The sequence below is a fragment of the Lithobates pipiens genome, unplaced genomic scaffold, assembly GCF_037356315.1.
Source record: "Lithobates pipiens isolate NorthernLeopardFrog02 unplaced genomic scaffold, aLitPip1_a1.2 Scaffold_27, whole genome shotgun sequence".
Taxonomy (NCBI): domain Eukaryota; kingdom Metazoa; phylum Chordata; class Amphibia; order Anura; family Ranidae; genus Lithobates; species Lithobates pipiens.
The window spans coordinates 11,053,269-11,080,490 of NW_027507788.1; the positions used below are offsets into that span (position 1 = coordinate 11,053,269).

General features: G+C 43.5%; 2 long non-coding RNA genes across 2 annotated transcripts; both read right to left on the reverse strand.

Annotated features, from left to right (window-relative positions):
• Positions 1-1,172: 1,172 nt before the first annotated feature.
• LOC143933513 (uncharacterized) lies at positions 1,173-6,636 on the reverse strand. The gene is made up of 4 exons (XR_013263107.1): positions 6,571-6,636; positions 4,386-4,440; positions 3,587-3,622; positions 1,173-1,440 (listed from the first exon to the last, which is right to left on the reverse strand). It is a non-coding gene; the product is annotated as an uncharacterized LOC143933513 (long non-coding RNA).
• Positions 6,637-14,189: 7,553 nt separating this feature from the next.
• On the reverse strand, positions 14,190-18,749 carry LOC143933516 (uncharacterized). The gene is made up of 3 exons (XR_013263110.1): positions 18,698-18,749; positions 16,365-16,400; positions 14,190-14,475 (listed from the first exon to the last, which is right to left on the reverse strand). It is a non-coding gene; the product is annotated as an uncharacterized LOC143933516 (long non-coding RNA).
• Between the last annotated feature and the right edge of the window lie 8,473 nt (positions 18,750-27,222).

The window sequence follows — 27,222 nt, forward strand, 5'->3', positions numbered from 1 at the left end:
ATAATGTGAATGGGTGATTAGGGTGTGCCCAGACACACCCGGCGCACCCTGTGTGCACAACTATGGCTTGAAGGCAGGGCAGGCAACCTGATATTTTTTTTTTTACAAACTTTATTGAAAGTAAACATCAATACAAAGAGATAGGGGTTAAAATCAGTAAAGGGCACAGGGGCGCCGCCCCCTCATCCATGTGCCTAGCCCCTAATCTGCATGCGGGGTGCCAGATTCCAATGGGGATTTTTTTTTTTTAAGAACAACATGATTAGAGCCAGGGGCTCTAACTGGATAAAAAAAAAGGGCGGGCTCAGGACACAGAGCACTGCGCCCAGAGCCCACCCACTTGTATGATAACAGTGAATTAATATTCGCTATCGTCTTCCTGATTCTCCTCCTGGCCAATCAGGAAGCTGGTTCTGAGACCCGTCACCGGATTAGCCCGAGAGAAGCAATCCTATTGGCCACCAAGGTGGGGGAGGAGGATGGTGATGCAGGGGAAGCCCGCTGCAAAGTCTAGGAGGAAGAGGAGACGCAGGGTGAAGCCGCCGCCCTGGAGGAAGTGCTGCCCGTGACCTAGATAGGGTAAGTGCGGGGCTGATGGTTGACCGGCCGGTGGGGAGGGGGGTGCCTGTGACCAGATCCGACCGCCCAAAAAAATATACCACCAGCTGCCACTGGTTAAAAGTAGCCCCTTGTCAGGAAAAAAAACAAAAAACAAAAAAAGATATAAATATATAAACAGTGGAAAAATAGAAGCCAATGGTCATGAATATGCATTCAGATCAACCTGATTTTTTGGCTGTAGTTCAATAACACTTATAGGGCTTGTCCCTCTGGGACTGTACAGAGAAAAGAGAAGCAGCAGGCTGATGAGTTTGCCACTCTGTTCTCTCCTCCTATCAACATGCTCTTTGATATCACATGAGCACTTCAGCACAGCAGATTGGCTACTTGTGCTGCTTCTCCCTCCACCAAGTCTGAGCTCTGCTCTACAGAGGCTGATACAAAGTTACATTGCCAGCATTTAAAATATCCATGTAATGATGCATTTATAGATACAGATCCGCATTCATTTGTGTCTTTTATATCTCCGGAGATCACCTTTAACACCATTTTTATTTATTTTCTTATTCCCCACAAAAAAATGCAAAGAGCACAGATTTAATAAACAGGAATTGATTTCTGATTCATTTATTTGTAATAAGATCATTCACAATATATGTAAAAGAATGTTTCAGTTATGATTTTGTGATCTGAGTGTCTCACATTCCTCATTGGAAATGCAATTTGTATATTTGTCGGAATCAAAAATAAACCCCTCATCACAATAACAGGCATTCACCAATATCTCAGGACACCCTGACACAGGCTGGTGTGGGATGCAGTACTCTGGGCAGATCCCGTCCCACTTTTCTACGCTGTTTTCCATCGTACACGGAGGAGCTGGGAAAGAAGAGAATACAATTATATATGAGGATTAGTATAGATCTTACACTCAGTCTACAAGCCGGAAAACTGCGCAGAAGAAAAATGGCTACTAAGGGCTCGTGCACACGGAAGCTCAAAGGAGCTCAAAGAAGCTCCTACAGGCTTTTGAGCTCTTATTTTTTTTTCTGCCTGGAAACTCCCCTCCATGTTAGCTAATGTGTCCATGCCCATTATGGCTTTTTTTCCCCCATGCATTTTCAAGCATATGTTTCTACAGGCAGAAAAAAAAAAATCCCAAGCCCCGTTTTTGAGAGGAGCTAGTGCCCCAAAATAGCTCAAAAAAGCTCAAAGAAGCTTAACTTGTTGAGATCCGCGCTATAGCCGATTGATGACTACAGCGCGCATCTGCTTTGCCAAGAGGCTGTCAATAGACGTCCTCCCCTTAGCAAGCTGGCCAATGAGACTCGGGTGATCACGGATCCGATCCCGTCCCTGTACCACGTGATCAGCTGTCAGCCAATGACAGCTGATTACTTGATGTAAACAGAAGATCGGTAATCATTTTTTTTTCTTCTCACGCTGACAGCATCAGAAGACAAAGAGCCGATCACCGGCTCCTGTTGGAAGGGACATCGGTCCCGAAGAGGAAGAGGTAAAGCTGCCTCATATGTGCCCACAAGTACCACCTGCCAGTGCCACCAATCAGTGCCCACAGTAGTAAGTGCCAGCAATCGGTGCCACCTATCAGTGTCCACAAGTGCCACCTATCAATGCTGACCAGTGGTGCCAATCAGTGCTTCATCAGTGCCACCTAGCAGTGCTGCCTATCAGTGCCAATCACTGCCACCCATCAGTGCCCATGTCACGTCACATTCGGCTACACATCACATTTTGCTACCCGCTGGGGTGCGCATGTGCGCCGCCGCCATATGTGTTCTAACACAGGGCCCGCTTGGCTCGGCATAATTATGATCTAACTCTATGAACACTTGGATGGCGGGGCTTGAACCTGGACTCAGGGGTGTAGGCACAAGATTCTGCACAAGCGCAGATCGCCACAGTGCTGGAACACATATAACGGCATCGCGCATGCGCAGTCCAGCGGGTAGACAAATGTGATGGGTCGCCATATGTGACAAAACACCCATCAGAGGCAGCTATCAGTGGCAGCTATCAGTGCCACCTATTAGTGCCCTTAAGTGCCGCCCATCAGTGTCACCCATCAGCGTCACCCATCAGTGCCCACCAATGCCACCTATCAGTGCCCACCAGTGCCACCTCATCAGTGCCCACCAATGCCACCCATCAGTGCCCACCAGTGCCACCTCATCAGTGCCCACCAATGCCACCCATCAGTGCCCACCAGTGTCACCTCATCAGTGCCCACCAATGCCACCCATCAGTGCCCACCAGTGTCACCTCATCAGTGCCCACCAGTGCCGCCTATTAGTGCCCATCAGTGCAGCATATCAGTGCCCAACAGTGCAGCCTCATCAATGAAGGAGAAAAAATACCTGTAATATATGTAATATATATATATATAAAACGGTTTTGTATTTTTTTTTATTGGTCTTTTAAAAAAAAATAAAAAGCACAAAAGTGATCAAATACCACCAAAAGAAAGCTCTAATTGTGTGTGTGTGGGGGGGGGGGAGGAATAATAAAAATTTAATTTGGGTACAGTGTAGCATGACCGCGCAATTGTCGTTCAAAGAGTGACATCGCTAAAAGTTAAAAGCACAAAAACATTTGTTCCAGCTTTTTGTTTTGTTTATACAGTGGTTAAGAAAATACTATCTAGGAGGGTTTGTGAACCCCCCTCCCCCCAAAAAAAATCACCCCTCCTAGCACAAATCTTCTACCCCTCAAATTTGCTCTCTGAGTACACATCTTCTCCCCACTCCAAATACCCCCTCCCAGCAGCCATGATCTGCCCGGGTTGGGGGTCAGGAAGGCCGTTACAGGGCCCCCCCCCCCCCCCCGTGATTTCTAACAGCAGCCCTAACCTGCTGGCCCCTCCCAGCAGCCACAATCTGCCTGCATTAACATAGAGGAGCACAGAGACCCAGTAATGACACTTTCCAATACAAGGGAACGAAAATGGAAACTTCAGCTTTAAGTATTTATGGTCTTATAATGTGTAGCTTAATGTTTTACTTACATGGTGGTCGTGGGAAGTCATTCTGGCATAGAAGTGCTTGAGGAATAAAAACAGATCAGTTACACATCTTCTCTATTATACAATATTAGATTTTTCTCTATCTGTCTGTGGGGAGAATCTTGAAATGGAGATTTGATATGCAATTATGAACATACAAAAATCAGCATGTAAAGAGGTGAAATCCACATTAACAAATGTCCCTCTGTTAAATGATAAAAAAAAAAAAAAAAAAAAAAAAAAAAAATATATATATATATATATATATATATATATATATATATATATATATATATATATATATATATATACATACACATACATACATATATATTATATATATATGTCTGTGGGGAGAATCTTGAAACTGAGATAAGATATGCAAGTCTGACAATACAAAAATCAGCATGTAAAGAGGAGAAATCCAAATACATAAATGTCTCTCTGTTAAATGGTAAAGTAATATCATACAGTATACAATATCTCACAAAAGTAAGTACACCCCTCCCATCTTTTCATGTGACAACACTGAAGAAATGACACTTGTCTACAATGTAAAGTAGTGAGTGTACAGCTTGTATAACAGTGTAAATTTGCCGTCCCCTCAAAATAACTCAACACACAGCCATTAATGTCTAAACCGCTGGCAACAAAAGTGAGTACACCCCCTAAGTGAAAATCTCCAAATTGGGCCCTTTTACCCTCCCCCCTCCGGTGTCATGTGACTCCTTAGCGTTACAAGGTCTCAGGTGTGAATGGGGAGCAGGTGTGTTAAATTTGGTGTTACATAAAACAAAATTACCTGGTATGAAGAACATAAGCAGTAAACTCGCGTAAAACTTCATAGCTACCGGGATCTGGAAAACAAAAGCAACGTTTTTTTATTTTTTTTTACAAAGTTCTTATGAAATAATATTTAGCTCCTGGCGGGTGGAACAATAACTAGATTGACCCTTTGTCCTTTGGAAATTTTTTGCCCCCCACTTTCATGACCAGGCCATTTTTTTTAGATACTACGGCACTGTGTTACTTTAACCGACAATTGTGCGGTCGTGCGATGCTGTACCCAAATTAAATTTATGTAACTTCTTTTTTCCCCACGAATAGAGATTTGTTTTGGTGGTATTTGATCACCTCTGCGTTTTTTTTTTTTTTTTTTTTTTTATTATAAACAGAAAAAGACTGGAAATTAAAAAAAAACAAAAAAAAAACTATATTTTTTGCGCTATAAACAAAACAAAAGATTCGGCACTGCGTCGCTTTAACTGACAATTGCGCATTCTTGGAGATGTGACACCCAAACAAAATTGAACTCCTTTTTTCCCCACAAATTGAGATTTCTTTTGGCAGTATTTGATCACCTCTGCGTTTTTATTTTTTGCACAATAAACAATTTTTTTGAGAAAAAAAAAACAATATTTTTTTTACTTTTTGCTAAAATAAATATCCCCAAAAAATATTTAAAAAAAAACAATTTTTTGCGCAGTTTAGGCCGATACGTATTCTTCTACATATTTTTGGTAACAAAAAAAATTGCAATAAGCGTTTATTGATCTGCGCAAAAGTTATAGTGTCTACAAAATAGGGGATAGTTTTATGGCATTTTATTGATAATTTTTTGGTGGCGATCAGCGATTGTGACTGCGACATTATGGTGGACACATCGGACAATTTTGACACATTTGTGGGACCATTGTCATTAATATAGCGATCAATGCTAGAAAAAATTGCATTGATTACTGTAAAAATTTCACTGGCAGTGAAGGGGTTAACCACTAGGTGGCGCTGTAGGGGTTAAGTGTGTCCTAGGGAGTGATTCTAACTGTGGGGGGGGGGGCTGTGTGTGTGACACGTCACTAATCACCGCTCCCGATTACAGGGAGCGGTGATCAGTGACACTGTCACTAGGCAGAACGGGGAGATGCTTATTTAAATTAGTATCTCCCGTTCTTCCTCTCCATGAGACGATCGCGGGTATCTCCACGGATTTCGAGTCCATGGGACCTGCGATCACGGTCATGGAGCTACCGGCGGGTGCACGCGCCCGCGAGCCGCCTCTTAAAGGGCAATGTACAGGTACCTTAATCTGCCTGAACGTGCCCTTCTGCCACAGTATATCTGCGTGAGGCCGTCGGGAAGTGGTTAAAAAAACAGAAAGCAAAATAAAACTGTATTTTTAAATTTCTGCTATAAAACATATCCAAGAAAAAAAAAGAAAAAAAATCTAATTTCTTCACCAGTTTAGGCCAATATGTATTCTGCTACATAATCCCAATAAGCGTATATTGATTGTTTTTTTTTTGCGCAAACGTTATAGCGTCTACAAACTGTGGGATATTTTTTTAATTTAACTGACAATTGCACGGTCCTGCGGCGCTGTACCCTAATAAAATTGATGTCCTTCCCCCCCCAAGATTAAAAACCACAGAGGTGATCAAATACCGCCAAAAGAAAGCTTTATTGATTGTTTTTTTTTGCCCAAACGTTATAGCGTCTGCAAACTGTGGCATATTTTTTAATTTAACTGACAATTGCGCGGTCCTGCGGCGCTGTACCCTAATAAAATTGATGTCCTTTTTTCCCCCAAGATTAAAAATCACAGAGGTGATCAAATACCGCCAAAAGAAAGCTCTATTTGTGGGGGGGGGGGGGACGTCAATTTTGTTTGGGTGCGACGTCGCACGGCCGCGCAACTGTCAAAGCGACGCAGCGCCGAATCGCAAAAAAAAGTGTTCCGGTCGGGAAGGGGGTAAAATCTTCCGGTGCTGAAGTGGTTAAGGCTACTTTCATTGAGCCACTTGACATTTTTTTTCTGTTTTGCCCCCCCCCCCTTTTTTTTTTACATTTCCCTGTTTCTCTATTATTAAAAATCCTACATATTTGGTTGATGGGAGCTGCCATATATTGCAAGTTGCCCTTTGCCTTTAAAATAGTTGCTTGTGTGCTATGGAAGTATCGCTGATGAGAAGGAAAGGAGATCGACTCACCTGTATAGATGTATGGAGACACGAGGGGAAACGTCTCAGTGTTGTCACTGCTGATGAAACCGGATTGTTGGGATGTTTTGCAGATCTCCTTTATATAGGATTGATATACACCTCCCATTGTGCAATCAAGCCACGTCCTCTGTCATTTTTCTTATTTAGCAATCTCTATTTCTCCATATATTTTGAAAGAGAAATTATGCGGCGTGATTGGGAGGTGTTTATAAATACAGGTGTGCTCATAAGTTTACACACCCTGGCAGCATTTATGATTTCTTGGGCGTTTTTCAGAGAATATGAATGATAACACAAAACATTTCTTTCACTCGTGGTCAGTGTTTGGCTGAAGCCATTTATTATCAAATCAACGATGTTTACTCTTTTTAAATCATAATCACAACAGAAACTACCCAAATGACCCTGATCAAAAGTTTACATACCCTGGTGATTTTGGCCTGATAACATGCACACAAGTTGACACAAAGGGGTTTGAATGGCTATTAAAGGTAACCATCCTCACCTGTGATCTGTTTGCTTGTAATTAGTGTGTGTGTATAAAAGGTCAATGAGTTTCTGGACTCCTGACAGACCCTTGCATCTTTCATCCAGTGCTGCACTGACGTTTCTGGATTCTGAGTCATGGGGGAAAGCAAAAATAATTGTCAAAGGATCTGTAGGAAAAGATAGTTGAACTGTATAAAACAGGAAAGGGGTATAAAAAGATATCCAAAGAAATTGAGAATTTCAATCAGCAGTGTTCAAACTCTAATCAAGAAGTGGAAAATGAGGGGTTCTGTTGAAACCACGGTCAGGTAGACCAACTAAAATTTCAGCCACAACTGCCAGGAAAATTGTTCGGGATGCAAAGAAAAACCCACAAGTAACTTCAGGTTATATACAGGACTCTCCTAAAACATGTGGTGTGGCTGTTTCATGATGCACAATAAGGAGGCACTTGAAGAAAGGTGGGCTGCATGGTCGAGTCGCCCCAAGAAAGCCATTACTACGCAAATGCCACAAAGTATCCCGCTTACAATACGCCAAACAGCACAGAGAGCCTCAAACCTTCCGCCACAAAGTTATTTGGAGTGATGAGACCAAAATTTAGCTTTTTGGCCACAACCATAAACACTACATTTGGAGAGGAGTCAACAAGGCCTATGATGAAAGGTCCACCATCCCTACTGTGAAACACGGAGGTGGAACGCTGATGTTTTGGGGATGTGTGAGCTACAAAGGCACAGGAAATTTGGTCAAAATTGATGGCAAGATGAATGCAGTCTGTTATCAAAATATACCGGAGGAACATTTACATTCATCAGCCAGGAAGCTGCGCATGGGACGTACTTGGACATTCCAATGACAATGATCCAAAACACAAGGCCAAGTCGCCCCGTCATTGTCTACAGCAGAATAAAGTGAAGGTTCTGGAGTGGCCATCTCAGTCTCCTGACCTCAATATCATTGTTCCACTCTGGAGAGATCTCAGATGTACCGTTCATGGAAGGCAGCCCAAGAATTTCCAGGAACTGGAGGCTTTTTACCAAGAGGAATGGGCAGCTTTACCATCTGAGAAGGTAAAGAGCCTCATCCACAAATACAACAGAAGACTTCAAGCTGTCATTGATGTTAAAGGGGGGCAATACACGGTGTTAATAACTGGGGTATGTAAACTTTTGATCGGGGTCACTTGGGTCGTTTCTGTTGCCATTATGATTAGAGTAAAACACAGTTGATTGATAATAAATGGCTTCAGCCAAACACTGACCATGAGTGAAAGGAAAAGTTTTTGTGTTATCGTTCATATTCTCTGAAAAATGGCCAAGAAATCATAAATTGTGCCAGGGTATGTAAACTTATCAGCACAACTGTATCTATGTATAAATAAATAGTAGTCAGTAGCAGTGGCGGAACTGTGACTGGGTCCTGGCGTTCTGCTGCCATGGGGGGCACAACCGGTATCTCCCCCTGCACCTCTGGCTGTCAGTTTAACATGCAGTGGGGGGGTGGGGGATCGGCAGCTCTATGGAGCCTGCTGGCGACGGGCTCTCCCTAGGGCTTGTAGTTCTCTTCCTGAGCAGGGCCGGGACAAGGGGTGGTCAGGAGGGGCGGCTTCCCCTGGTGCAATGGTTTATTGCAGGGGTAGGGGCACCCTGACCCTAACCCTAAGGCAAAAGGGGGCGCAATTTGATGTCTTTGCCCTGGGCGCTGGATGACCTTCTCCCAGCACTGTTCCTGAGTGTATACAGTGGAGAGGGGAGAGGCCTCTGACCCAGGCATGTATCAGCAAGAGCGAACAAGCAGGGAGATCCCGCTGCCCGCAGGCACCATAGAGCTGCCTATCGCACCCCCCCCCCCAACTGCAACATAAGTGGTCTGGGGTGCATGAGGAGATGCTGACCACAGACTGTCATCAAAATTCGGGTGAGTGACCATGGGGTGAAAGTGGGGGTGGGGGGGGTACAGAGATGTGCTGGGGGTTGGAGGTGAACATTAATTGGGTACAGAGCACAGATATGTTAGACCCCTTTCACACTGGTGGACTGATCGGGTCCGCCTGTCTATTTTCCAGGCAGACCCGATCAGACCCTCCATAGCACTCTATTGAGCGGTTAATATCTGCTGACACCCGTCACCATCCGATCCCGTCCACTAAAAACAGACAGATGGGAGATTCCATTCTCTATCCGTCTGGCGGATCGGATTGGATGACAGTCGGATGGAAATGGACAGGTGGTCCTTTCCCATCCAAAAGCCCTATAGAGAGCAGCATGCTGTGTCCATGTCCACTCTGTATCAGGACAGGTCACGCCCCATGTGAAAGGGGCCTTAGGGGGGTGTGGGGTGCTAAGTTCAATTGCTGCAGTGTAAAATGTGTGCTGGAGGGATATAGAGGTGTATGTATGTGTGTGTGTGTGTGTGTGTGTGTGTGTGTGTAGGGGGTGGGGGGGGGGGGGGGTTGTGGAGGTGTGCTGGGGGTTACAATGGCTTGCTGGGCTTATGGAGGCATACTGAGGGTTAAAAAGGATTCTAGGAGGTACAGAGCTGTGTGGAGGTATGGTGCAGCAATGTGCAAAGGGGTACAGAAGTATGCTGGGAGTATGGAAGTGTGCTAGGGGTACAGGGGTTATTTTGGAGGTACAGAGATGTGCACAGGGTATAGAGGCGTGCTGAGGGGTATGGAGGCATTCTGGGAGGTGTAGCGATGTGCAAAGGGATATGGATTAGATGGTTCTCGTAGAACCACGTCCATTTTAAATGGCCCACCCCTAATTAAGGTACATTCTCCCCCTACAATGGCTGGCTAAAAAGAAAAAGAAGTGTATCTGACAAACTAATCAAGCAGGAAGGGGTTCGGCTGCCGAACACATGAAAGGGTCCTGCTGTGGGACCACAATAAAGGGCCCTGCAATGGGAGTAAAGGGCCTGGATCAGTGGCAAGGGCCCCGGGACGGGGGCAGGGGGGCCCTTTATGGTTTCTTGCACTGGGGAAATGACGGTTCTAGTTACACCTCTGATTGTTACTAGTGTGCAAAAGTATATTTGCTTTGTAAGAATAAATCACCTCTAACGTTGGATGTCGATGCTGCCGCATTACATAAAACTACTAGAATAGGTTTTTACATTTTAGAATGGGGTGTCTTGAGGCTGTCCATAATTTTAAAGGGTGTCTCGACTGCAAAAAGATTGAGAAACACAAAATCTTCAGTTTTACTGAAATTAGTTGATGCAAAAATGAATACACCCCACAACAAAAACTACTACAACTAGTATTTTATATGATTTGTAAGGACAGCTCCAAGTCTTCTAGGCATGGAACGAACAAGTTGGTGACACATTGCAACATCTATTTTTTTTTTTCCATTCTTCAAAAACGACCTATTTTAGAGCCTAGGCGCTGGATGGAGAGCAATGCTCGTCTCTTCAGAATCCCTCATTGGTGTTCCCCCGATTGGGTTCAGATCAGGAGACATACTTGGCCACTGTATCACTTTCACCCTGTTCTCCAGAAATGCAACAGTGGCCTTAGATGTGTGTTTTGGATCATTGTCATTGTCATTGTCCCCTCCTCTCCTCCCAGGACCTCCTGCTCTCTAGCTCCCTTGTTACCTCCGCTCATGCTCGCCTTTAGGACTTCTCCAGAGCCTCTCCCATCCTCTGGAACTCCCTGCCCCGGTATATCCGATCAGCCCCTAACCTGTCCACCTTTAGGAGATCCCTGAAAACTCACTTCAGGGAAGCCTATCCCACACCCACCTAACAACTGTCACCGAGCCACCCCCCATCCAGTCTATCAACCAATCTTGGTCCTAATCAACGGGCCACATTTGTGGGAGTATTTTGTAGTATAGCGTCCCATTGAAACTGTTGATTCTGAAAGGAAAGTAAGTCCATGCATGGATTGCTGCACTTGTGATTTCATTAAAATTTTTACAAAACAGTTGCATAATGTTCCACAAGAGTTTCAGACAATAAAGCTCGCTCACACCCTTCTTTAGGTAGGAACAAGCAATGACAAATCTTTTACATCAGTAAAGTCACAAAACACTTTATACCAGGAACCAATTACACAATTAAGTAATTAATTATTCAAAAATCTGAATTAATTCATCCTAATTCCTGGAGTGATGGTTAAAACGAGATGCAATCACCCTCCAACATCTTCCAGAGAATAGTCCCGGTTATTCCGGAATATTAACCTATTACCAAAAAAGATGTACAAAATGTACAATTAATAAATAAATAGTAAAAAAACACATGTACTTAGAAGCAAGAGGTATAACCACTTAAGGAATATCTTTTATAAAATAATTTTACATTCACAGATATTCCCTATAAAAATATGTTCAAAACAATCCATTTTAAATTTTTTGATAAAAAAAAAAATAACACCTTTATCAGAAATTATATTCCCAGGACATCCTTTCAGAAAACGTTTTTTTTTAAATTAAAGATGTCACTCCACTACAGAAAGAGATACAGAAGTCAGAGTTCAAGCCTCTGGGCTGTAACGTATCAAGACGATGTCGACTGTAACGCATGAAGACGATCAACCGAACTTCCAACTTTTGAAAACGTAGTCCCTCCTCGTCTATTTTGGGGGATAGCATCAATAACCAATAATCAATAACCATATTGTATACCTAAGCTTTGAGACCATGTGTCCCATTTCCACAAAGTGGCTAGCAAGTGTTTTTTTTTTTTTTCTCAATTGATCTTGTATAGAGTATTTGATTTGTGCCCAGCAATCTGATCTTTTACTTTTTGTGTTGTTTCCTCCACATATAAGAGGCCGCATGGGCACTCAATTATATATACTACATTAGATGATTGGCAAGTATAATAGCCTTTTGTTGGAAACCATGAATTAGTCAGAAATGCAGTAAAACGTTTTAAAGCGCAAGTAAACCCATCAATAAAACTGTTTCATTTCCGGCATGTGCCAGAAATGTAACGCTCTCCCATTGGCTGTGATCTCAACCAAATTGTCAAACCATCCATAACTGACATAACCGATCACATGCGCAGTTCCATGGCAGTTGTGGATTAAACAGAGACAAAGATGGCAGCTTCTTTGGCTGAAAACGATAGGGGGGTTTACTTACACTTTAATATAATGGTTATATATATATATATATATATTTTTTCCTTTACTTATTTTATTTTTGCGCACATTATTTTATTATTTTTTCTCCGTTCTGCAAGGAAAGAGAAAGATACAATGTATCTTTGCTCTCCATTCACAGAGAGAGAGAGACAGGGGTAGGCTTCACAGTGACTGATCACTGTGGTAGCCAATCAGAGGCTACCACAGCAATCAGGTGACCTGCAATTGGGAATTGCTGGTCCTGATTGTTCGTACGGGGTCCGGAGCTCTTGGTGCTGGGAGTGCACTATGCAGAGCTTTCCCAGCACAAAGGGAGATTTGCAAATATACGGTGCCGCAGAAAAAAAGCACACAGTGCCATATGTATGTATTACGTCAGTGGGAAGGGGTTAAGTATATGCCAATGGTTTTTAATTATATTATGCATGCAATACGAGTGAGGATGGCATTTTCACACAGATGGCAACCTTTTTTCTATTTTCTTTCTATTATCTACATTATCTTCTTTCTATTATCTATTATCCTTGTGCTTTTCATTGCTGCAAGTTATAGTACAGCTTTGATGAATAGAAGGGGGGGGGGGGGGGGGGGAACAGTCTTAGTATGCACTTTTGACGCTTCAATGGGGCACAGGGCTCTGTCCAAAATCTTGCGAGGAGCACCTGGTCTAGGCCAGTTTATGGTGAAATTATGTTCTTTTCACTTCCGGATTATGGCCCCAACAGTGCTCACTGGAACATTCAGAAGTTTAGAAATCCTTCTGTAGCCAATGCCATCGGTATGTTTTGCAACGATAAGGTTGTGAAGATCTTGATAGAGATCTTTGCTTTTACCCATCATGAGATGTTTCTTGTGTGACACCTTGGTAATGAGACACCTTTTTATAGGCCATCGGGTGAGACTGAACCAGCTGATATGAAATTGCACTGACAAGGGGCAAGATTGCTTTCTAATTACTGATAGATTTCAGCTGTGTCTTGGCTTCCCATGCCTTTTTTACACCTCCCTTTTTTTCATGCGTTCAATATTTTTTCCCTGTGTCCTTCCATTTTATTACACTGAACTTATTTGTTTTGGTTTCCTTGTATGTATGGGTTTGCATGGGTTGTTATTGACATGTGGGGAACATTTCATGTCAGTAGCACCTTTATAAAATATATTTACCTAGAAAAATTACGTGTTCAATACTTTTTTTATACACAGACATACAGTCTTCTCTGCGGTCCTCTGTCCCATCGGCATGTGACCTCCCTGCCTGCAGATTCAGAATGAGAGAGAAATGCTTCCACACTTCTCTGATAAGCAGTGGGAGAGCTTTCCCATCTCCCTGTCGGCACACGGAGCAATAATGATAATGTGAATGGGTGATTAGGGTGTGCCCAGACACATCCGGCGCACCCTGTGTGCACGCCTAGGGCTCTAAGGCAGGGCGGGCAACCTGATTTTATTTTTCTTTACAAACTTTATTGAAAGTAAACATCAGTACAAAGAGATAGGGGTTAAAAATCAGCAAGGGGTGCAGGGGCACCGCCAACCCTAATCCATACGCCAGGCCCCTAATCTACATGCTGGGTGCCGGATTCCAATGGGGAAATATAGAAGCCAATGGTCATCATGAATATGCATTCAGATCAACCTGATTTTTGTTGGGCTGCAGTTCAATAACACTTATAGGGCTTGTCCCTCCACCAGCCTGGGACTGGACAGAGAAAAGAGAAGCAGCAGGCTGCTGAGTTTGTCACTCCGTTCTCTCCTCCTATAAACATGCTCTTTGATATCACATGAGCACTTTAGCGCAGCAGATTGGCTACTTGTGCTGCTTCTCCCTGCACCAAGTCTGAGCTCTGCTCTACAGAAGCTGATACAAAGCCACATTGCCAGCATTTAAAATATCCATGTAATGATGCATTTATAGATACAGATCCGCATTCATTTGTGTCTTTTATATCTCCGGAGATCACCTTTAACACCATTTTTTTTTATTCACCACGAAAAAAAATGCAAAGAGCACAGATTTAATAAACAGGAATTGATTTCTGATTCATTTATTTTTAATCAGATCATTTACAATATATGTAAAGAATGCTTTAGTTCTCATTTTTGTGATCTGAGTGTCTCACATTCCTCATTGGAAATGCATTTTGTATATTTGTTGGAATAAAAAATATACCCCTCATCACAATAACAGGCCTTCACCAATATCTCTAGACACCCTTTGCGAATAGGCGGGTATGGGATGCAGTACTTTGGGCAGATCCCGTCCCACTTTTCTACGCTGTGTTCCATTGTACACGGAGGAGCTGGAAAAGATGAGAATACAATCATTATTTATGAGGATTAATATCATTAGTATAGATCTTACACTCAGTCTACAAGCCGGAAAACTGTGCAAAAGAAAAATGGCTACTAAGGGCTTGTGCACACTGGAGCTCAAAGAAGCTCAAAGAAGCTCCTACAAAAATCCCAAGCCCCATTTTTGAGAGGAGCTAGTGCCCCAAAAGAGCTCAAAAAAGCTCAAAGAAGCTTAACTTGTTCAGATCCGCGCTATAGCCGAATGACAACTACAGCGCGGATCTGCTTTGCCGAGAGGCTGTCAATAGACGTCCTCCCCTTAGCAAGCTGGCCGCTCACACCTTAAGGGGGGGGGGGTGCGCTGTGATCGCCCGAGTCAATGAGACTCGGGTGATCACAGATCCGATCTTGGCCCCTTACCATGTGATCAGCTGTCAGCCAATGACAGCGGATTACTTGATGTAAACAGAAGATCGGTAATCATTTTTTTTTTCTTCTCACGCTGACAGCGTGAGAAGACAAAAAGCCGATCGCCGGCTCCTGTTGGAAGGGACATCGGTCCCGAAGAGGAAGAGGCAAAGCTGCCTCATATGTGCCCACAAGTACCACCTGCCAGTGCCACCAATCAGTGCCCACAGTAGTAAGTGCCAGCAATCGGTGCCACCTATCAGTGTCCACAAGTGCCACCTATCAATGCCCACCAGTGGTGCCAATCAGTGCTTCATCAGTGCCACCTAGCAGTGCTGCCTATCAGTGTCACCTACCAGTGCCAATCAGAGCCCATCACTGCCACCCATCAGTGCCCATGTCACGTCACATTCGGCTACACATCACATTTTGCTACTTGCCGGAGTGCGCATGTGTGGCGCCGCCATATGTGTTCTAACACAGGGCCCGCTTCGCTCGGCATAATTATGATCTAACTCTATGAACACTTGGATGGCGGGGCTTGAACCTGGACTCCGGGGTGTAGGCACAAAATTCTGCGCAAGCGCAGATCGCCACAGTATGGAACACATATGGCGGCGTCGCGCATGCGCAGTCCAGCGGGTAGCCAAATGTGACGGGTCGCCATATGTGACAAAACACCCATCAGTGGCAGCTATCAGTGCCACCTATTAGTGCCCTTAAGTGCCCCCCATCAGTGCCCACCAATGCCACCTATTAGTGTCCATCAGTGCAGCCTCATCAGCGTACATCAATGAAGGAGAAAAATTACCTGTAATTTATTTATTTATATATTATACGGTTTTGTATATTTTTTTTTAATTGGTCATTTTTTTATTATTTTTAACAAACAATAAAAAGCACAAAAGTGATCAAATACCACCAAAAGAAAGCTCTATTGTGGGGGGGGGGGGGGGCGGGAAAAAAAAATGATAAAAATTTTAATTTGGGTACAGTGTAGCATGACCGCGCAATTGTCGTTCAAAGACTGACATCGCTAAAAGTTAAAAGCACAAAAAAACGTTTTTTCCAGCTTTTTGTTTTGTTTATACAGTGGTTAAGAAAATACTATCTAGGAGGGTGTGTGAACCCCCCCCCCCCCCCCCACCAAAAAGAAAAAAAAAAAAACCCTCTTAGCACAAATCTTCTACCCCTCAAATTTGCTCTCTGAGTACACATCTTCTCCCCCCTCCCCCCCACTCCAAATACCCCCTCCCAGCAGCCATGATCTGCCCGGGTTGGGGGTCAGGAAGGCCGTTACAGGGCCCCCCGTGATTTCTAACAGCAGCCCTAACATGCTGGCCCCTCCCAGCAGCCACGATCTGCCTGCATTAACATAGAGGAGCACAGAGACCCAGTAATGACACTTTCCAATACAAGGGAACGAAAATGGAAACTTCAGCTTTAAGTGTTTATGGTCTTATAATGTGTAGCTTAATGTTTTACTTACATGGTGGTTCTGCAGAATACTTCTGGCATTGAAGTGCTTGAGGAATAAAAACAGATCAGTTACACATCTTCTCTATTATACAATATTAGATTTTTCTGTCTGTAGGGAGAATCTTGAAATGGAGATATGATATGCAAGTCTGACAATACAAAAATCAGCATGTAAAGAGGTGAAATCCACATAATAAATGTCCCTCTGTTCAGGGGCGTACCTAGAGCATTTGGCACCCGGGGCGGATCCTATATTTGGCACCCCCATTAAAATGTAAAAAAATACCCCACTGTGCCCCCTGCATCCTACAATTTCTCTTTGTCACTACTGCCTACCCCCTCTCCACAACTGCACCTCTGGACCCCTTTACATTACACAGCACCCTGCATCTCTGGGCCCCTTTAGATTACATAGCACCTTGCCCTTCTGGACACCTTTACATTACACAGCACCCTGCATCTCTGGACACCTTTACATTACACAGTACCCTGCACCTCTGGACACCTTTACATTACACAGCACCCTGCACCTCTGGACCTCTTTATATTACACAGCATCCTGCACCTCGGGACCCCTTTACATTATATAGCACCCTGCCCTCCTGGACCCCTTTACATTGTATAGCACCCTGAACCTCTGGACCCCTTTACATTACATAGCACCCTGCATCTCTGGACCCCCCTGGACCCCTGTACATTACACAAGACCCTGTACCTCTGGACCCCTTTACATTACACAACACCCTGCATCTCTGGGCCCCTTTACATTACACAACACCCTGCACCTCTGGACCCCTTTACATTACACAACACCCTGCACCTCTGGACCCCTTTACATTACACAACACCCTGCACCTCTGGACCCCTTTACATTACACAACACCCTGCACCTCTGGACCCCTTTACATTACACAACACCCTGATCCTCTGGACCCCTTTACATTACACAACACCCTGATCCTCTGGACCCCTTTACATTACACAAAACCCTGCAGCTCTGGACCCCCTGCATTTTACACAGACCCCCCCTTCAGTGCAAACCCCCCCTTCAGTGTAGCCCCCATTCAGTGCAGACTCCCTCTTCAGTGTAGCCCCCCCATTCAGTGCAGCCCCCCTCTTCAGTGTAGCCCCCGTTCAGTGCAGCTCCCTCTGCAGTGTAGCACCCGTTCAGTGCAGCCCCCCCTCTTTAATGTAGCCCCCCGTTCAGTGCAACCCCCTTCTTCAGTGTAGCCCCCCCATTCATTGCAGCCCCCCCTCTTCAGTGCAGCAGCCCCTCCTCTTCAGTGCAGCCCCCATTCAGTGCAGACCCCCCCCCATTCAGTACCTCAGATCAGCACAGCGCAGTGGCACATGCTCAGCAGATCCCCTCCCCCTGTTTACACATAAACAGAGATGAGGGAGGTGGCGGCTCGGCTGTGCCTGTGTGACATCAGTGATCACACAGACAGACAGCCCGCGGCCGCGAGAGGAGGGGATGGAAGGTGCACCTGTGTCACCCTGCACCCCCCGCACACCCCCTACCCCTTGTTGCATCACAGCGATAGGCACAGGCAGGGAGAGGAGAGGCGAGCTATCACTGTGTGCTGCCGTCTAATCCCGCAACGCTGCCACCACTATAATCGCAGAGGGGGGTGCCGGCCTAAAACCCCCCCAGTGTGTAGTACCCGGGGCGGCCCGTGCCCCCTACTTAGTACGCCTCTGCTAAAGGATTAAAAAATAAATTTTTATAATATATATATATATATATATATATATATATATATATATATATATATATATATATATATATATATATATATATATATATATATATATATATATATATATATATATATATATATATATATATATATATATATATATATATATATATTAATATATTAATCTATCTGTCTGTGGGGAGAATCTTGAAACGGGGATATGATATGCAAGTCTGACAATACAAAAATCAGCATGTAAAGAGGTGAAATCCAAATACATAAATGTCTTTGTTAAATGGTAAAGTAATATCATACAGTATACAATATCTCACAAAAGTAAGTACACCCCTCACATCTTTTCCTGTGACAACACTGAAGAAATGACACTTGTCTACAATGTAAAGTAGTGAGTGTACAGCTTGTATAACAGTGTAAATTTCCTGTCCCCTCAAAATAACTCAACACACAGCCATTAATGTCTAAACCGCTGGCAACAAAAGTGAGTACACCCCTAAGTGAAAATCTCCAAATTGGGCACTTTTTCCCTCCCCCCTGGTGTCATGTGACTCCTTAGCGTTACAATGTCTCAGGTGTGAATGGGGAGCAGGTGTGTTAAATTTGGGGTTACATAAAATAAAATTACCTGGTATGAAGAACATAAGCAGTAAACTTGCGTAAAACTTCATAGCTACCGGATCTGAAAAACAAAAGCAACATTTTTTTTTTTGCAAAGTTCTTATGAAATAATTTTTAGCTCCTGGCGGGTGGAACAACAACTAGATTGACCTTTTGCCCTTTGGAAAATTTTGCCCCCCCCCCCCCCCCCCATTTTCATGACCAGGCCATTTTTTTGAGATACGGCACTGTTACTTTAATTGCGCGGTGCTGTACCCAAATGAAATTTATGCAACTTCTTTTTCCCTCACAAATAGATTTCTTTTGGTGGTATTTGATCACCTCTGCGGTTTTAATTTTTTTGGGTTATAAACACAAAAAGACCGGAAATTTTGAAAAAATAAATAATGATATTTTTGCGCTATAAACAAAACAAAAGATTCGGCACTGCGTCGCATAACTGACAATTGCGCAGTCGTGGAGATGTGACACCCAAACAAACTTTTTTTTCCCACAAATAGAGCTTTCTTTTGGTGGTATTTGATCACCTCTGCGGTTTTATTTTTTTCGCAATAAACAAAAAAGCAGCAATTTTGAGGAAAAAAAAAAAAAACTCAATATTTTTTACTTTTTGCTAAAATAAATATCCCCAAACAAATAATAAAAAAAAATTTTTTTAGCGCAGTTTAGGCCGATACATATTCTTAGTAAGAAAAAAAATAAATAAGCGATTATTGGTTTGCGCAAAAGTTATAGTGTCTACAAAATAGGGGATCGTTTTTTTTACTAGTAATGACAGCGATTTTTATTGTGACTGCGACATTATGGTGGACACATCGGACAATTTTGACACATTTGTGGGACTATTGGCATTAATACAGCGATCAATGCTAAAAAATTTGCATTGATTACTGTAAAAATGTCCCTGGCAGTGAAGGGGTTAACCACTAGGTGGCGCTGTATGGGTTCAGTGTGTCCTAGGTAGTGATTCTAACTGGGGGGGGTGGCTGTGTGTGACACGTCACTGATCAGTGACACTGTCACTAGGCAGAACGGTGAGATGCTTATTTGAATGAGCATCTCCCCGTTCTTCCTCTCCATGAGACGATCGCGGGTATCTCCTGGGACATTGAGTCCGTGGGACCCGCGATCGTGGTCATAGAGCTCCCAGCGGGTGCACGCGCCCACGAGCTGCCTCTTAAAGGGCAACGTCGTACAGGTACCTTAATCTGCCTGAACGTGCCCTTCTGCCACAGTATATCTGCGTGAGGCCATCAGGAAGCAGTTAAAAAAAATAAAATAAATAAAATAAAATAATTTCTTTATCAGTTTAGGCCAATATGTATTCTGCTACATAGTCCCAATAAGCGTATATTGATTTTTTTTTTTTGCGCAAACGTTATAGCGTCTACAAACTGGGGGATGTTTTTTTACTTTAACTGACAATTGCGTGGGCGTGCGGCGCTGTACCCTAATAAAATTGATGTCCTTTCCCCAACCCCCCCCCAAGATTAAAAACCACAGAGGTGATCAAATACCACCAAAAGAAAGCTCTATTTGTGGGAAAAAAAAAAAAAAAAAAAGGAAGGATGGATGTCAATTTTGCTTGGGTGCGACGTCGCACGGCCGCGCAACTGTCAAAGCGACGCAACGCCGAATTGCAAAAAAAGTGTTCCGGTCAGGAAGGGGGTAAAATCTTCCCAGTGCTGAAGAGGTTAAGGCTACTTTCATTGAGCCACTTGACCTTTTTTTCTGTTTTGCACCCCCCCCCCCCCCCCTTTTTTTTTTTTTTTTTCTCTGTTTCTCTATTATTATTATTATTACTACATTTCTCTGTTTCTCTATTATTAAAAATCCTACATATTTGGTTGATGGGAGCTGCCATATATTGCAAGTTGCCCTTTGCCTTTAAAATAGTTGCTTGTGTGCTATGGAAGTATCACTGATAAGAAGGAAAGGAGATCAACTCACCTGTATAGATGTATGGAGACACGAGTGGAAACGTCACAACCGGATTGTTGGGATGTTCTGCAGATCTCCTTTATATAGGATTGATATACACTTCCCTTTGTGCAATCAAGCCACGTCCTCTGTAGTTTTTTTTTTTTTTTTTTTTTTTCTTATTAAGCAATCTCTCTCTTTCTCCATATATTTTGAAAGAGAAACAATGTGGCATGATTGGGAGGTGTATAAATATATGCTAGTTACAAGCAAACAGATCACAGGTGAGGATGGTTCCCTTTAATAGCCATTCAAACCCCTTTGTGTCAACTTGTGTTCATGTTATCAGGCCAAAATCACCAGGGTATGTAAACTTTTGATCAGGGTCATTTGGGTAGTTTCCATTGCCATTATGATTTAAAAAGAGTAAACACAGCTTGATTGATAACAAATGGCTTCAGCCAAACATTGACCACGAGTGAAAGAAAAGTTTTTGTGTTTATCATTCGTATTCTCAGAAAAATGGCCAAGAAATCATAAATTCTGACAGGGTATGTAAACTTATGAGCACAACTGTATCTATCTATCTATCTATCTATATATCTATCTATCTATATACACACAGTGCTCGGCATAAATTTTAAAAGTAAAAAAAAAAAAATAACGATTTTAACCAGTTGCCGACCGCCGCACGACGGTGTACGTCGACAGAATGGCACGGGCAGGCATATGGGCGTACATGTACGTCCCTGCCTTCCCGCTGGTGGGGGGCCCGATCGGACCCCCCCCCCACCGGTGCCAGCGGCGGTAGGAATCCGTTCAGGAGTGATCCGGGATGAGGGGGCGGCCATTCATTCATGGCCACCCCCTCGCGATCGCTCCTGACGAATGGAAGTGCAGCATGACATCACTTCCTCTCCTGTAATGTAAACACAGGCAGAGGAAGTGATGTAATCTCTCCTCCGTGTCGGTATTTTTCGTTCCGGCACCGAGGAGAGAGGATCGGTGAGTTGCACCAACACTACACTACACAGTAGAACATGCCAGGCACACTCTCACCCCCCCTTCACCCCCCGATCACCCCCCCAATCACCTCTGCACCCCCAGTCACAGTGACACCAATTGCATATATTTTTTTTTTTTTTAATTGCATTGGTGTCATTTGTGACTGTAATAACTGTTAGGGCAGTTAGGGTTAGCCCCCTTTAGTTCTAGGGTACCCCCCTAACCCCCCCAATAAAGGTTTAACCCTGTGATCACCCCCCGTCGCCAGTGTCACTAAGGCTGGGTTCACATTGCAGCGGTTTATGAGAACGGATGTGATTCGCACCGCACTGCAGTGCAAATCACATCCGATCTCTGTGCGATTCGAGTTCAGCCATACAGATAGTATGGCTGAATTCGCATCGCACCGGCCGCACCCGCCTCTAAACTCGCATAAATCGGAGAATCGCAGAATCGGATCGCATGGGTGTTCACACCATGCGATCCGATTCCTGTCCGAGTTTGCAGATCGCACTGCGATATGCGAACTGATCTGGGGGTGTCATTAACATTTCACTGACACTCCCAGCAGTTCGCATAGGGCAGTGTGATGCGGGAACCCGCCGCGGATTTGTGGCGTTCCCGCATCGCTCCAGTGTGAACCCAGCCTAATAAGCGATCGTTTTTCTGATCGCTGTATTAGTGTCACAGGTGACGCTAGTTAGGCAGGTAGGTATTTAGGTTCGCCGCAGCTTTTTATAGCGCCAGGGACCCCCATATACTACCGCATAAAGCCCCCTGATTGCCCCCTAGTTAACCCTTTCACCAGTGATCACCATATAACTGTTACAGGTGACGCTGGTTGGTTAGTTATTTTTTTATAGTTTCAGGGCACCCGCCATTTATTACCTAATAAAGGTTTAACCCCCTGATCACCCGGCGGGTGATATAAGTTTGAGGGTCAGATAGGGTCTGCGTCGCCCCAGGCAGCGTCAGGTTAGTGCCAGTACCGCTAACACCCACGCGCAAAGCATACACCTCCCTTAGTAATATAGTATCTGATCAGATCTATATTAGCGTCGCCAGCAGTTTAGGTTTCCCAAAAAGCATTGTTAGCGGGATCAGCCCAGATACCTGCTAGCACCTGCGTTTAGCCCCTCCGCCAAGCCCAGCCCAGCCCACCCAAGTGCAATATCGATCGATCACTGTCACTTACAAAACACAACACACATAACTGCAGCGTTCGCAGAGTCAGGCCTGATCCCTGCGATCGCTAACAGTTTTTTTTGTAGCGTTTTGATACAGTCGCTGACAGCCTAGGTGCTTTTTTACCTGTGAGTCTCACTAGTGTACCCCTAAATTTAGGGGTGTCTACTTTCCAAAATGGGGTCATTTGGGGGGGGGGAGGGGGTTTGTGCCATCTTGGCATTTTATGGCCTTCAAAACTGCGATAGGTAGTGAGGAGTGAAATCAAAAATTTACACCCTTAGAAATCCTGAAGGCAGTGCTTGGTGTTCGGGGTCCCGTACACGGCTAGGCTCCCAAAAAATCCCACACATGTGGTATCCCCGTACTCAGGAGAAGCAGCAGAATTTATTTTGGGGTGTCATTTCACATATGCCCATGGCATGTGTGAGCAATATATCATTTAGTGACAACTTTGTGAAAAAAGAATTAAAATAAAAAAAAGTTTGTAATTTTCCCGCAACTTGTGGCAAAATATAAAATATTCCATGGACTCAACATGCCTCTCAGCAAATAGCTTGGGGTGTCTACTTTCTAAAATGGGGTCATTTGTGGGTGTTTTGTGCCATCTTGGCATTTTATGGCCTTCAAAACTGTGATAGGTAGTGAGGAGTGAAATTACAAATGTATGCCCTTAGAAATCCTGAAGGCGGTGCTTGGGTTTCGGGGCCCCGTACGCGGCTAGGCTTCCAAAAAGTCGACCACATGTGGTATCCCCGTACTCAGGAGAAGCAGCAGAATGTATTTTGGGGTACAATTCCACATATAACCATGGCATGTGTGAGCAATATATCATTTAGTGACAACTTTGTGCAAAAAAAAAAAATTTTTATTTTTTTGTCATTTTTCAATCGCTTGAGGCAAAAAAATAAAATATTCAATGGGCTCAACATGCCTCTTATCAATTTCCTTAGGGTGTCTACTTTCCAAAATGGGGTCATTTGGGGGGGGGGGTTTGTACTGCCCTGCCATTTTAGCACCTCAAGAAATGAGATAGGCAGTCATAAACTAAAAGCTGCGTAAATTCCAGAAAAAGTACCTTAGTTTGTAGATGTGACAACTTTTGCGCAAACCAATAAATATACAGTTATTGACTTTTTTTTTACCAAAGACATGTGGCTGAATACATTTTGGCCTAAATGTATGACTAAAATTGAGTTTATTGGATTTTTCTAATAACAAAAATTAGAAAATATATTTTTTTTTCAAAATTTGCGGTCTTTTTACGTTTATATCGCAAAAAATAAAAATCGCAGAGTCAGTCAAATACCTTTAAAAGAAAGCTCTATTTGTGGGAAAAAAAGGACACAAATTTTGTTTGGGTACAACATTGCATGACCGCGCAATTACCAGTTAAAGCAGCGCAGTGCCAAATTGTAAAAAGACCTCTGGTCATTGACCAGCAAAATGGTCCGGTCTGAAAGTGGTTAATCAATATCTCAATGAACACAAGAACAGTTTCCAAAATTATTACAAAACTGAGTTTTATAGAAAAATTTGTTTAGCTCATTATATGAATGTAAAGTTAATAATATAACTTAGATCAGCCTTTTTCTAACCAGGGAGCTCAGGCATCCTGGGGTGCCTTGATAGTTATTCAGGGGTGCCTTGGCAAAATGCCTAAAAATTGCCCAAAGGTTTATACAAGCCGGCTGGTGGATGAAGCCTACCTTTTAGTTACACAAAGCCATAGATTTTTTTTTTGCACCATTTCAACCTTCAGAACCACCAGCATCCTAACAACCAGTAATGTCATCCATTTGATAAGAAAGGTGTTGACTGCCTGCTCAGCATGCTTGTTTGACCCTCCCCCGCCCCTCTCCATCAACACTGGGGTTCACATTAGCTGAGTGATGGAGAGAAACTGAGGGAGAGGAGAAACACTGGATTAGTAGTTGGTACCAGTGGCGGAACTACCAGGGTCGCAGCAGTTGCACTTGCGACTGGGCTCTGGCGTTCTGCCGCTGTGGGGGGGGGCACAACACGGTATCTCCCCCTGCACCTCTGGCTGTCAGTTTAGCATGCAGTGGGGTGGGGGGGTGGGGAGATTGGCAGCTCTATGGTGCCTGCTGGTGGCGGGATCTCCCTGGGGCTAGTAGGTCTCCTCCCACATGTATACAGCGCAGAGGGGAGAGCCTCTGACCCAGGCATGTATTGACTTCACCAGTGGTGGAATAGTGGTGTTTTTTTGGGGGGGCAGCAAGCAACAACCTCTGTACCGGTGTCCTGAAAGGGGCCAGACGCATGGATGGGGGGGCCGCAATGGATGGGGGCCTGGGCTTCACTCTTCAGTGTACAAGTGAGTTGCTCTACTTTTACACTCTTGCTGATACATGCCACAGGTCAGAGGCCCCTCCCCTCTCCACTGTATACATTCGGGAAGAGAACCACAAGCCCCAGGGAGATACTACGGCCTGCAGGCACCATAGAGCTGCCGATCGCCCCCTACCACCTCCACCCACTGCAACATTAGTGGTCTGAGGTGTAGGGGGAGATGCTGACCACAGACTGTCATCAACATTCAGGTGAGTGACCATGGGGTGAAAGTGGGGGTTGGGGGGTACAGAGATGTGCTGGGGGTTGGAGGTGCACATTAACCACTTAAGGACCACCTCACGCCAATATACGTCGGCAGAATGGCACGGCTGGGCATTTAAACAGTCACGTACCGGTGCATGATTTTGCCCAGCCGTGCCATTCTGCCGATGAGCTCCGTGACCGTGGCCGTGGCTGCGGTACCAGCGGACCCGATCGCCACTGGTGTCCCGCGATCGGGTCACAGAGCTGAAGAACGGGGAGAGGTCTGTGTAAAATGTTGTGTAAAATGTAGCTTTGTTCCTAAGACTTTCATTAGGGGTGTATTCATTTTTGCAACATGGTCTTGAATAAATTTGTTAGGAAAAATACTTTTTTTGTGCGTGCAAATTAACACATCTTAAATCATAACTTGTGGGAGTATTTTGTAGTATAGTGTCCCATTGAAACTGTTGATTCTGAAAGGAAAGTCAATGTTTTCTGGCAAATCCCTTGGGGTGTACTCATTTATGCACAACACTGTATATATATAAAGTCCATGGATTGCTGCACTTGTGATTTCATTAAAATGTTACAAAACAGTTGCATAATGTTCCACAAGAGTTTCAGACTATAATGCTCATGCCCTTCTTTAGGTAGGAACAAGTATGCAATGACAAGTCTTTTACATCAATTTTTATAAAACACTTTATACCAGGAACCAGTTAGGTATTAATTACACAATTAAGTAATTAATTATTCAAAAATCTGAATTAATTCATCCTAATTCCTAGAGTGATTGTTAAACGAGATGCAATCACCCTCCAATATCTTACAGAGAATGTTCTGGTTATTCCCGGAATATTAACCTATTACCAAAAAAGATGTCCAAAATGTACAATTAATAAATAAATAGTAAAAAATACATGAACTTAGAAGCAAGAGGTATAACCACATAAGGAATATCTTTTATACAATTATTTTACATTCACAGATATATAAAAATATGTTCAAAACAATCCATTTTTTATTTTTTGATAAAAAAAAAAAAGTAACACCTTTATCAGAAAATATATTCCCAGGACATCCTTTCAGAAAACTTTTTCTAAATTAAAGGGGCCACTCCACTACAGAAAGAGATACAGACTGAAGTCAGAGTTCAAGCCTCTGGGCTGTAATGTATCAAGACGATGTAACAACCGAACTTCCAATTTTTGTAAACTTAGTTCTCGATTCCCTCCTCGTCTATTTTAAGGGATAGCATCAATAACCATATTGTATATCTAAGCTTTGAGACCGTGTGTCCCATTTCCACAAAGTGTCTAACAAGTGGTAGTTTTGTCAATTGATCTTGTATAGAGTACTTGATTTGTGCCCAGCAATCTGATCTTTTAATTTTTGTGTTGTTTCCTCCACATATAAAAGGCTGCATGGGCACTCGATTATATATACTACATATGATAGTGTTAGAAACCATGAATTAGACAGAGACAGAAATGCAGTAAAAATCGTACCTTTTAAAGCAGAAGTAAACCCATCCATAAAACTGTTTCATTTCCGGCACGTGCCAGAAATGTAACACTCCCATTGGTTGTGTTCTCAACCAAACTGTCAAACCATCCAATGCATGGTGTTATGACTGATCACATGTGCAGCACCATGGCAGTTGTAGATTAAACAGAGACAAAGATGGCAGCTTCCTTGGCTGAAAACGATAGGGGGGTTTACTTACACTTTAACATAATGGTAAAATATTTTTTTCTTTTCTTTTTTTCTTTACTTGTTTTATTTTTGCACACATTATTTTTTCTCCTCTCTGCAAGGAAAGAGAATGATACAATGTATCTTTGCACATATACAGCGCAGAGG